The 13,927-nt window shown below is 41.0% G+C and overlaps 1 protein-coding gene across 5 annotated transcripts in view; it reads right to left on the bottom strand.

The window, feature by feature from the left end:
• TRIM2 (tripartite motif containing 2) overlaps nucleotides 1-13,927 on the bottom strand; it is a 93,647-nt gene that overhangs the window by 32,200 nt on the left and 47,520 nt on the right. The window contains exon 1 of one of the 5 annotated variants that reach the window (XM_075288270.1): nucleotides 5,991-6,790. The exons of the other annotated variants lie outside the window; for them this stretch is intronic. The gene's annotated coding sequence lies outside the window, so the exon portion shown is untranslated. Of the gene's footprint in view, nucleotides 1-5,990; nucleotides 6,791-13,927 lie in introns of those variants that run through there. 5 annotated transcript variants of the gene reach the window in all.

The raw sequence follows: 13,927 nt of genomic DNA, 5'->3' as shown, positions 1-13,927 counted from the left end.
GCTCTACTTCATCGGGCTAATAGAATGCATTGGCCAATCAGCGCTGGCCAATGCATTCTATTAGCGTGAACTGAGTTTGCACAGGGGTTCTAGTGCACCCTCGGCTCTGCTACATCAGATTGCTACATCTGATGTAGCAGTGCCGAGTGTGCATCAGATGTGTAGTTGAGCAAAACTGACTCAGCACTGCTAAGTCTGCATTCGCATAGGAATGCATTGGCCAGCCTTCGGCCAATCAGCGCTGGCTCTGCCGGAGGAGGCGGAGTCTAAGGTCGGACCTGAATGGAGACTGGTGTGGAGCGATCTTAGACTCCGCCTCCTCCAGCAGAGCCAGCGCTGATTGGCCGAATTCCGTACTCTGGCCAATCAGCACTGGCTAATGCATTGTATTGGCTTGATGAAGCAGTGCTGAATGTGTGTGCTTAGCACACACATTCAGCTCTACTTCATCGGGCTAATAGAATGCATTGGCCAGCGCTGATTGGCCGAATTCCGTACTCTGGCCAATCAGCACTGGCTAATGCATTGTATTGGCTTGATGAAGCAGTGCTGAATGTGTGTGCTTAGCACACACATTCAGCTCTACTTCATCGGGCTAATAGAATGCATTGGCCAATCAGCGCTGGCCAATGCATTCTATTAGCGTGAACTGAGTTTGCACAGGGGTTCTAGTGCACCCTCGGCTCTGCTACATCAGATTGCTACATCTGATGTAGCAGTGCCGAGTGTGCATCAGATGTGTAGTTGAGCAAAACTGACTCAGCACTGCTAAGTCTGCATTCGCATAGGAATGCATTGGCCAGCCTTCGGCCAATCAGCGCTGGCTCTGCCGGAGGAGGCGGAGTCTAAGGTCGGACCTGAATGGAGACTGGTGTGGAGCTATCTTAGACTCCGCCTCCTCCAGCAGAGCCAGCGCTGATTGGTCGAGTTCCGTACTCTGGCCAATCAGCACTGGCCAATGCATTTCTATGGGGAAAAGTTAGCTTGCGAAAATCGCAAACTGACAGGGATTTCCATGAAATAAAGTGACTTTTATGCCCCCAGACATGCTTCCCCTGCTGTCCCAGTGTCATTCCAGGGTGTTGGTATCATTTCCTGGGGTGTCATAGTGGACTTGGTGACCCTCCAGACACGAATTTGGGTTTCCCCCTTAACGAGTTTATGTTCCCCATAGACTATAATGGGGTTCGAAACCCATTCGAACACTCGAACAGTGAGCGGCTGTTCGAATCGAATTTCGAACCTCGAACATTTTAGTGTTCGCTCATCTCTAGTTACTATAAGGATTTACTAATAAACATGTTTAACAATCCCCAAATGTAAAGCACCATGGAATTAATGGTGCTATATAAACAAACAATAATAATAATAATAATAATAATAATAATAATAATAATAATAATAATAATAATAACAATTTCACAAAATACCCGGAAACACAAAAATGTTCAAAAAGAAAAAACCTCTGGAAATGAGCAAAAAGCAGTACTCCCACGGTTCACAGCCTCTCTTGTAAAAGAAAGAACACATAAAAAGTCTAAAAGTCCTATAGAAGATGAAAGCAAAGGAGAAATTGGTATTCAGAAGGGGGTCCATGGGCGCTCTAAATTCACTTGGGAATAAAAAGGCAGCACAGCGGCTATTTAGTCATGGTAAGACTGGAATCTGGCGGCTGAAATACTGCTCATGAGCTCACATTTACACCTTAGAAGATTATTCCCTAAATGAATAGTGAAAATCTTCTTACATTAGCAAATTAAAGGGAGTATTATTACATATATCAGAATACTAGGTCATTCTTACAAGATAACTCCACGCAAAATATTAAGCTGTCATTACTTGGTTAGTGTATTCTTAGTTCATCTGTGCAGCGGCACGTGGTCATCGGCTATAAATATAGGTAGGATCTGCTGATGCTATCCCCCAATCTGAAATTGTTCCATAGAAAAAATGTAAATGGAATTTTTGGGTTGCTATGGGTAACTACTCCAGGATTTATCTGCACTCTTAAACCACACTTCAGTATTGGAAACCAGAGATAATCTTCCTTTAGCTTCATGTGGGGGAGGGTTAAAGGTGTTCTCTAGTGAATGACACCCCTGGCCGCCCCTAGGAGTCTGGAGATCACAGCTCACAGCCAGTAGCACTTGTTGCTTATCAACCAAGAAAACTTATTTGAGCACTTCTGAGCAAACATAACATTTGCAAAAAATAATCATGAGGGGTCTCAAGTGCTTCATAAGCCTGAGCTCACGTAAAAACGTACAGTATAATGCAACTGAATAGGGGCTTTAAAGCCCATTAACTTGCAGAGTAGACATGCTGAGTGGGTTCTAGATATTGAGCCCATTTGGGTTATATCAAGGATTTACAGGGCAGTTCAAGAACATATTATTTACGTGATATGCAAACCAGCCCTAAGAAATAAATACAATAAGGAGTTTATGGTTTTTCTCGGTGTGTGTAGAATTTTTGATGCCATATGTTAGGGATGGGGAGTATCAGATGAATGATATACTAGTATTTTATAACGTGCCCATCCTTGATAAACAATGTTTAACTGGAAGGTTATATAGCTACTGAGCGATTCAGATGTCTTCGTTACCTGGGATTTGTAGTCCAAAGGAATAACTCACCATCCCTCTGCAACTGGTCTATGAACAGAAATATGTACAATAAGAGAATATCAATAAACAAGTTTGAATGGGCTGTCTCATGAAACGAAACACCTGTGTATATGCTCCACTAGTGCATATGGGAATCATAGAGGGGCTCCCGTTTTAGACCCTTAGATATGAGTCACAATAAAGAACCATGCTGTATAACTGGCTTCTGTTCTGACAAACTCATGCTATCCTTGTATTACATGGACGGTCACTTATCTTAAATGCACTGCAATACTACATGTAGCTTCTGCAGAGGAAATGCCCAGGTGGAAGAGGTCTCCCCAGCAAAATCACCTATTTTTTTGGGCTGAGAACCCAGTGGACGACTGATCAACTCAGCAGAACCTGCACTCTGATGAGACAACACCTTTAAAATAAAATTAAGAAAAAAAAAAGTTTTTGTCAGCCTAATCCAAATGTCTGACCAACACTTTCACTATTAGCATATGAGCCCCACACAGCAGGATACACGGTTACAGAATATGGAATAGTCTTGTGTATCCTAAAGAGATTGTTCTGCACAAGTCAGGGATAGATGCAAAAGATGTACAAATTGCTTTTGCTGGTGTCCACCCACGGATAAAATAGAACTCTGCCAAAGATTCACTGGATGAAAGAGAAGAGATCTAATTTTATGAATTACTCAGACCCATCTGTCACACATGCTGGGGTCATTTAAAGGTGCGTTTCCATCTGGCATTAGAAGTACATGATGCTGATCTATGTGCTTACATTCATGTATTTTCAGTGTATTCATTTATAGGAATCAATCTGTGGTCTTTGCTGAACAAATAGTTCACCGTCATATTTTTATACATTCTGTACTATACTGCAGCTTACATATATACATATCACATGTGACCAAGGTGTAACACTTTTATAAAGTGCACAGAAGCAACTGGAGTCCTAGAAGAACATTACATTTTGTTTTAAAAGGTTGCATATAGCCAGTGCAGCATTTACTGCATAGCAGAGAATTTCATGGTAAAAAACCCAATGTATGACAACATTTAACTGGCTAGAACATGAAATACGTGGCCAAGTTCCATGTTTTACAGTTTTGTACAATTTTACAAGATCTAGTACATGCAAAAAAGCTGAAAAACAAACAGTCCTTATTCACACATCTGATTTTTACATGCATGTTTTGTACATATTTTAAAGGCAGAATCATGACATTTATAAATTGGCGCACACACTACGCACCACATGTGTGATGTGGGTAGAAAGGGGTGGGCTCAGGCAGGGGCACCTCAGCCTGACATATCTGTTATAACTCACAACAGTTTTCTGATGTAGATTTCCATTCTGTCACATAGGAGTGCGCCTTATTTATCAAGAGGCCAGAGCTTTTTGATATATCAGGCTTTTCTTGTACTTGTTGGATATTTTATGAAGACTAGCGTGCCAAAATGCCAGTCTTACATAATCTGCTCTATTGTTTTTAATGTAATTACCGTAAGTGTGACTAAGGCCTTAGCTGGGCACAATAACAGGGTTTGCAGATTCATACAACTTATACCCTATCCACAGAACAGGGGATAAGTTGTAGATTAGAGGTTGAACACTGGGACTCCACCCGATCATGAAAACAGGTGTGTCTTGTACCCCAGTGGTTGATCAGACATGCTGTTGCTCCATATATATCTATAGGACGAGGACATTATTCCACAGTTGCTGTACAGAGATAGTTATCCATCACATCAGTACTTGTTCTAATTGGGAATCACAATCTAAATTTCAAAATATGTTACAATATGTTTGTAGTGCATGAGGAAAAAACATAATTAAATATTAGGGCTAGTTCACATGGGATTCCGTGTGAACACACTCCATTGCGGCTTTCCGCATCGCATTAGGCCCAAATGTATGGGCCTACTCCGGAGGGTGCTGTCACGAATCAGCTGCGGAATCCGCCTGAAGAATGGGCAGCTCACTTCTTTTTTCCGCTAGCGGAAAAAAGAACGCTAGCAGTCTACATAGACCTCTATTGTGAGGGGGCAGATTTTGAGGCGGGTTCCACGTCAAAATCTGCCCCCTCTTGCCCCATGTAAACTAAGTAGAGTATACCCGCACAAATGCGTGACTACACAAGATCCATGCAGATGTTATCGGATAACCATTAAGCCCTACAGAATCAGTAATCACGATTGGGATGTTATGGAAGAAATTATGACTTTGACAAGGTCTAAAAATCAGGTTTCAACTTAAGTAAATATATAGCAAAATGTTTAAAACAAAAAAAACACATTACACCTCATTTACTAAAATTTTTGAAGGCTAAAGGCCACATGGGTCCTGCAGCAGACCCACCCAAAAAAAGTGGCTGTGGCCTCTTCATAAATAGGTCACACGTCCCAGTGCCAAAATGGAATTCTCCACCAGGTAGGAACTAGCAAATTTCTGATGTGGATTTTCCATTTTACTTTGGCCAAGGTGTCCCCACCCGACTCCATCCACATTTGGAAAATGTGGTGGGGATTTGATGTGAGGTGCATGTTTGGCGCAAGAAAGGCCCTTGCAACAAATGTGCGCCTCAATATCATCCCTCTACACCAGCTTTCTGCAGCCTCTTAAATTTACCTGCAGAAACACAGGAGTTTCAGCGGTTTTTTTAGCTGCATTTTGCTATGCATGGCCTTAGCCTTACAATGCAGTATTCTCAAAAGGTGAATTTTTTCCTGGACATAAAAGCCAAAAGCACACCCAGTAATGAAACAGTTAAAGGCCACACATATAGATAACTAGATAGATATACAACATGAGATTTTCAGACTATAGTTGTTTTACAAATCCCATTAAACCTTATTAATGCAACATCAATAAAAATATTATGTAATATCAACATAATGTGTACCCAAAGAAATTCCACCGGCTTCCCAGGGAATGCAGTGGAACTGCCAAAAGCTTGTAATTTGTGCCATGCCAGCTGCTTCCCACCCAAGCACATCACTGACTCAGGCGACCAAGGTCAGGGGGTTGCAATCTCCATTCATTTACCAGGCTATTGTGAATAGGGAGGCTTCCAACAATCCCTTGTGCCTCCAGATTCAAGACAGGCAATTAAAAGAGGGAGGGGTGGCTGTTCCCTGAGAAAGCTGCTTTTTGTTTGCAATGCTTAAAATATGTATCATAATGTATCACAATATATTTCCATATTCAATCTATTCATTTCTACAGCAGTCCATTATATGCTCTGGTTGAGCCTTCTACATCACCCCCTCCTATCTATGCACAGCTGTATTAGACCAGACAGGCAGGTGCACCTACAAAAATCCCATTATCTAGCAAAATTGCAATGTCACCCAAACAGCAACCACCTACCCATCGTCGTAGACAAATACAGAGAGTCAGCAATAAGCCAGTGCAGCAATTGTGTCGCAGATAGAAGCTAGAAAAATTCCCACTGGATTCAGCATAACTATTGTTGCTCCAAAAGATTCCCAAACGCACAGATGGGAGAGGCAGCGAAAGCGAATCACAGTATTAAATCCATTTCCATAAAGGGGGCTGCATTAATGAGAGGGGCTGTGTTCCTGGTACAGGAGTGACGTACAAGGAAAACGAAGCAGCTAGAAGAGCGGCAGCAGATGTGTCGTCATCAGGTGAGGAGGGAAAAAAAAAATCAGTTCTGGGTCATCGATTTCATTGGAGTCCCCGATAGGATTCATCGGTCTGGATTCATCTTTTTCCTTCGGAAGCTGATACTGAAAGACTGCAGCAGCCTATGCAAAGCATTGTGGGATAGGGATGCAGCAGTGATCAGCAAAGAGATTCGTTGTCGTTTCCCACCCTTACAGCATCAATCAGCTGAGTGAGAGAAGAGTGGGCTAGTGAGGCGGTAGCAGGAGGAGGAGGGGGCTATTACAGGATTAACAGAAGGAGCTGAGTCAAGGAACAATAACCACACAAGTTCACCTAAAAGAACAGATGCAAATATGTAGAAGCTGTGTGCCACACAAAGAAATCCTGAAATCACCCAGCAGCAGCAGCAACAGATCACAAATGTCATTCTGTAAACCAGTGACAATTGTTGTCACAAGCAAACAAGTGTTCCGGATTAGGCGACTGGCCATTAAAAAGACATTCATTATAACAATGCACTAGACTAGCCCTTTTATCATTTACTCATTTTAGCTCACAGCAAATTATTGACCACAATGCCTCAGAATATGGAAAGTGGATTATAAATCATTTATATGGTTACTGTATTTTCAATTGCAAAAATTTAAAAAAAAAAAAAAAAAGCTCTCAAAATTCTATATACAGAATAAACACAATGCACTACATGTTGTACTGTATTCTCCCCTAGATACGATACTTCTTGAAGGGATTGTATCTGTAAAAAAACATTATATGATGGAATAAACTATATACATATATATATATATATATATATATATATATATATATATACACAGGGAGTTGGGCTATATTTTGCTATATGGTGAAGAGTCACATGGCATAAAGAGGTCAACTGTTTGACCATTAATTGCTGGGTCTCAAGTTTCCATCGAGCCTTAGCTCTTAGTGACACATACGCAATTTACGGATGCGAGGTATCCGTGATAATCACAGGCAGCATACAATCCTGCTTATTTTAGGGTTGTAAAAATTTCAACTGTACTGAAAACTACAGCAAATTTGCCTGTAACTGTACTAATGTGAATACACCCTTAAGGTAAAACACATACAGCAAAAATGCATAGGAACACTCATCAGCATTTTCACCACAGCAAAAAACATCCACAGACTAAGGCCACATGTTGCAGAAAAGCTGTTTTTTTGTTGTAGATTTAGCTGCGTATTTTGGAGCCAAACCCAGGAGTGACTACAAAAGGAATGGGAAATATAAAGAAAGCTCTTATAACTGCCCTTTCCATTAAATCCACTCCTGACTTTGAAGAAAAAAACGAAAAAAACAAAACAAAAAAAAAAACACGCAGCAAAATTCAGCAACATGTGGCCTTGGCCTGAAATCACTTTGTGCTGCAATTTTTTATATAGAATGTGGGATGTTTCACACCTAATGTTGCTGAATACAGTTGTGCAGCAAAACTACAGGCAAGGGTGTATCTTGACTAGGTGCAGTTACACCCTGGCCCAGAAGCCTTGGCAGGCTCTAGAGGGCCCATTCACACGAAGGAAAATGGCGCTTTATTTGGTGCTGAATTTTCAAAAAAAAGCCTCCCATTGATTTCAATGGGTTCTGCTAGCTTTTTTTTCCACTAGCGGAAAAAAAAAAAAATAGCGGCACCCATTGAAGTCAATGGGAGGCTTTTGTTTCAGCACTGAAAATTCAGCACCAAATAAAGCGCCATTTTCCTCCGTGTGAATGGACCCTAATGTGTCTTTTCCCAATATTAGGAAACCAGTACTACAAGTGATACATTAAAGAGGACCTTTCATGTCCTCGGGCACATGCGGTTTTATATACCACTAGAAAGCCAACAGTGCGCTGAATTCAGCGCACTGTAGGTTTTCCCGTTATGTGCTCCAAGTGAAGAGATATCAGTGAGTTACCGATAGTACGGTCAGGAGGGGCGTTCCCAGTTAGACTGTCAGGAATGCCCTTCTGACAGTGAAGAGCTGTGTGTATATTGTGTGCTATACTGTGAGCTATGACACTGTGCAGTGAGGAACTCCCTCCTCCTCCTGACAGTACTCGTCCATAGACTAGAACTAGGAGGGGCATTCCTCACCACTCAGGGTCATGGCTGTGCGGTAAGGAACGCCATCTCTCAGTATAGTGCACAGTATACACACAGTACTGTCAGGAGGGGCGTTCCCAGTTAGACTGTCAGGAACACCCTTCTGACAGTGAAGAGCTATTGCACCGGGGCACATAACAGGAATGCAGTGAATTGCGTTGAATTCAGCGCACTGTCGGCTTTTCTAGCGGTATATAAAACTACATGTGCCCAAGGACATGAAAGATCCTCTTTAATGTTTGGGAGTCCAGTACAGATTTTGCACTGGTGTCCAGGAGTTCATGTTACACCTCTGACATCAGCATTGGTTTACTAATGACTGTTGATTCTCAGATAAATCAGGTTGTTTCTGTTACATATGGTTATATTTCTGAATGAGAACCAAATTCATAGACCTTCAGAGTGCCCTAGGAAAAATAAAATCTTTTAAAAAAGCATGGACTTTTTGTAGTGAATAATTCCAAAGCAATAGTTTATGCTTAAAGAAAAAGCTAAAGTGCAAATTTGGTTTCATGACTTATTCATGAACTATTCACTTACTGTCCATCCTTTTAATAAAATTGTTGCAGTCATTTTGCAGAGCAGAGTTCATCTATCAAATAAAATCAGACATTCACAATAATGTGTACAGAGTGACTAAATCAATAATGAAAAGACCTCGTAGGTGGGCTAAATATTTCTTATGATCACAGCATGGTTAAAGGGGCTCTATCAGCAAAATTTTGCTGATAGACCCCACATATGCGTGAATAGCCTTTAAAAAGGCCATTCATGCATTGCTAATGTTATATTAAACTATCCCCCGTTTTAAAATAATACCCTAAAAAAAGAATATGATAATCATACCGTATCGTGCACGCTGGGCGGGCATGCACGGTCCGACGTCATCTTTAGCCACGCCTACATCTTCTTTCAGCGATGTCCTCGGGTCCAGTCTTCCTCGTCTTCTTCTCCCAGCGTCATTGCTTGTAATTCCACACCGGTGCAGTAACAGGGGAACAGTAGCAGAGGAACTGAGCATACTCATTTCCCCTGCTACTGTTCCCCTGCTACTTCTCGTGTCCCGTCTTCCTCGTCTTCAATCCCGCACCGGAGCAGTAGCAGGGGAACAGTAGCAGGGGAACTGAGCATACTCAGTTCCCCTGCTACTGTGCCGGTGCGGGATTACAAACAATGACGCCGGAAGAAGAAGATGAGGAAGACGCGACCCGAGGACATCACTGCAAGAAGAAAGATGTAGGCGTGGCTAAAGATGACATCGGACCGTACATGCCCGCCCAGCGTGCACGATATGGTATGATTATCATATTCTTTTTTTTTTAGGGTATTATTTTAAAATGGGGGGGGGGGGGAGATTAATATAACATTAGCAATGCCTGAATGGCGTTTTTAAAGGCCAATCACGCATATGTGGGGCTCGAGCAGCATAATTTTGCTGACAGAGCCCCTTTAAAGCTGTGACTTTAGATATGGACAAAAGCAACGGGAAACATACTCATTACACCTATAGGAGCTTTTAGGACATCCTATTCTAAATCCATAGGCATTAATATGAAGTTGGTTCCTCTTTGCGCTGAAACAGCTTTCACTCTTATGAGATTTTGTAGTGTGCATGTGGGATTTTTTTTGTCCATTCGTCCAGAAGTGCATTTGTAAAGTCAGACACTATGTTAGATGAGAGAGTCTGGCTTACAATTTCTGTTCAAGTTCAATGCAAAGTTAAATTATAGGATTGAGGTCAGGACTCACTCAAGTTCTTTCACATCAAACTCAACCAACCATGTTTTTTATGGGCCTTGCTTTCTGTACTGGAGCACAGTCATTCCCATAAAGTTTAAAGAACATAATTGTCCAACAATGTCTTCATATCCAGAAGCATTCAGATTTCCTTTTCAATGGAACTAAGCAGCCCAGGCCACCCCTTGAAGAAAACCTCCATAGCATTTTTTCCTCTATCACAGTAGTTAATGTTTTCCTGGCATTCACCAAACTCAAACTCATCCATCACACAGCCAGATCGGGAAGAATGATTCACCACTCCACAGAACACATTACCACTGCCTTAGCATCCAGTGATGGCACGCGTCACATCACTCCATCCAACACTTCACATTAAGCTTAGCAATTTAATGCAGGCTTGCATGCAGCTGCTTGACCTGAGGAAACCCATGCAATGTTGCACCTGCTGCACAGTTTTTGTGCTGATTTTAATAACCAAGTAAGGTCCGGTCCCACATGGCTTAAAAACACCACGGAAAAACAATGCAAATCCCATCCACACATTGAGGAAAAAAATACGCACTGTAGAAACACTGCAATTTCCAAAAAACACTGCGGATTTGGAAACTGCAGCTTGTCAATTATACCACGGAAACTCCAGTGGCTTCCCTATAGGTATAAATGAAGCAGGTTTCCTCTGCAGGCTTTCTGTGAAAAGCGCATTAATGAGGACCTCAGAGATAACTGAAAAAGATGCATGTCAAAAAGACCATTTTTTTTTATTTTTTTTTGTAAGCCCAAAGCCCCACGTCACAAAAATTAGATCAAAATAAATTCCTCAAGTTTTAGAAACACAGTTCATTCAATGTACAGAGACACTGCTGTGATCCTGAGAAACAAAATGTTATTTGTGATGTGAAATTTCACAGTCTAAATAGGTCGCATGTACTTTTTTAATTGGCAACAGAAGAAAAATAAATCCCATTCAAATTCCAAGCCTGGAAGAGATTCTTAGGAAGTCATACTATGGATTGCTTCATTATTTATTGACATAGTTCTTGCAAAATTTATGACACCAATTTGCTTTTGTTTCTAAACTATAAGAAGGAATATCAGCACATTACTGATAAGCACCAACAGAAGGAATGTCCTCATACTGACCTTTATTAGCATTACTATTGAAAACTATGCCTTGTGCAGCTGTAGATCACATAATAAGGACCTGATGGCTTATATGTGTTACTTGGCCACAAGCAGCAACAGGGTGCCTCTTTAAAGCTAAGGCCAACGTGGGGCCTTGGCCTGAGAAACGACGTTGAGGTTCTACAATCCTTCCTTTGTAGTTGGATTCTACATTTCTCATCCTTTTTATCTTCAATGGGCTGACTTCTCACCACTTTTCATCACTTATGATGCGCACAATGAACAAGGCTAGTGTAAAAGATAAGTGCAGCCAGTGGTGTAACTAAAGTCTTGTGGGCCCCAGTGCAATCTTTTGTCCTGGGCCCCCTACCTCATCCCTACAGCGAATTCTTGATGGTGATTGTTACGGGTGTTAAGGAGTTTAATCAACCTTAGTGTGGTTAGGGTAATCTGTGGGTCTCCTTGGCTTATGGGCCAGAAGGAAGCTGCAATCTCAATACTGATGCCAGTGATTATGGGCCCTCTAAGGCTCCTTGACTCCAGTGCGACTTCACCCCCCTGACTGCAGCCTACATTTTTGTGAGCACTTTGGAGGTATCTAAGACATTGGTGCAAGCAGGACTTTTCTTCTCTTCACATTTTTTGAGCAGAAACCCGGTGCAGACCCCAGAGGCAGTGTCATTAGGGTGGGGTGGAGGGGACAAGCAAACTCTGACGTAGCAGAGAAAAACATTATCGAGGGGGGGGGGGGGCAGCAGCGTAACTGGAATACAAAAGGGAATCATCGGGAATAGTAAGCAGAGGGAGTAAAGAAAATATGAGCGAGGGAGAAAATGGAGTACTGCTAAGGGAATTTAGAAGAAGGGGGAGCAAAAGCGGACTGAAAATCAGAGTAATAGAAAGTGTCCCCGAGGAGCCATGTTTGTCGGTGAATTCTATCATCACTTTTAAATTCAGCAAGCAGGATTCCACGTCAAAATCCATACCAAATAACCGTGTGTGAACCCAGCCTTAGGCTTTTCCACTAAGGCTTGTCACCTTGCCTACTAAGTCATGTCCATTTCCAGATCAGCTACACATCCTTGACGAACAAGTTGGAAAAAAAAACAAAAAAAAAAAAACCCAAAGCAATATCTGTAAAGCACTGTGGAGTATGTAGGATATATATATATATATATATATATATATATATATATATATATATATATATATATGTGTATATATATATATGAATAATAAAGTTTAAAAAGTGTCTAAATACACATAAATGTACACATACTAGTGTTGAGCGAGTAGTATTCGATCGAATACCTCGGCGACATCGGACGATTGCACGCATTCCTAACACCAAGGGGTTAAACGTTTTGAATATTCCTATGCTGGCAACGTATTCAATCGAATACTACTAGCTCAATACTACACATAGCATTTGTACACAATATCCTCTTCTGTATGTTGTTTATTATTATTATGTGACTTTCTGCTCTATAGCATTAATATGACATATCACTACCATCCACAGTATGTCGTTTTCTGCTTATGGTGCCATTTCAGTTCCCTGAAACAGTACCATAGGCAAAAATCCACCAAGAGCAGCAGGAGTCTGTGGTGCTACATCTGTGCTAGGTCATCCTAACTTCCTAGGTTACAGTAAAATTCTGTGTATGGGTATAATCACACATCTCATCATCATGCGTCATTTGCTACATTTGCATTAAAATGACCAATTCGTTTTTTGGTATCCTGCAATATCAAGATTAGTTGATAAATAGAACTTGAATGATTTGTTAGTAAATGTTCAGCTTTTGAGTGGAAAAATCAGATCAGCTCAAATTGTAAATATATAATAGGGTCAAGTAGAGCAATAAAAACAATATGTTGTAAAAGGTAATTGACCGTAAAAATGACACGCAAATAATGAATGATATAGTCATTTACATGGTTAAATTGGTTAGTATCACAGATGTGATCAGCAAGTCATGAATATCATTATGGCCATCACATGAATGAACAAATGTTAGGTAATTTGCATAATACTATAAATATGTCTCACTTAGCCATACAATACAACTTTACAAGCGCGGATATAAAGGTAGTTCATCAATATATTTCTCAGGAGGAACTCTACTTACACGGTGTTAGTCTCCTGCATATCCTAACCAAAGGTGGAAGTACAATCCAAGAACCCATATAGATAAAATAAAGAGAGAGGGATCTATATTGCTGGCTGACTCCAATGTTCAGATAAATGAGCCGATACTGTGCAAACAATATGCCAGTACTAGGTCAATCTATAATTGTTATTTACATAGTTTTCATAGCTTGAGAATATAGCCATATGCATTCATGAGAATCAGCTAGGAATCAATTTAGGACTCTTAGGCCGTGGCCCCACAGGACGGAAATGCCATGATTTGCCTGTGGTGGAAACATAGCGGGGAAAAAATTGCAATGTTTTACAGTAATGGCAAAGTGGATTGGATGCTAGCGAATCCCATGCCTATTTTCCAGTAAATACTGCAGTGCCAGCACGATTTTTTCCCTCGGCACTTTTTTTTTCTGTGGGTCATCCCGTCTGGCCTTAGCCTTATATAGATTTGGTTATTGCTACATGGTTATATTTATCCCAGTTTTCACTTTACAATATTCTTTTGTTTCCAATCTGTGATATGCACATACAGATTGACC

Source organism: Leptodactylus fuscus, chromosome 1, assembly GCF_031893055.1.
Source record: "Leptodactylus fuscus isolate aLepFus1 chromosome 1, aLepFus1.hap2, whole genome shotgun sequence".
In the NCBI taxonomy this organism is placed as follows: Eukaryota; Metazoa; Chordata; class Amphibia; order Anura; family Leptodactylidae; genus Leptodactylus; species Leptodactylus fuscus.
This window is presented reverse-complemented; position numbering and strand designations above follow the sequence as displayed.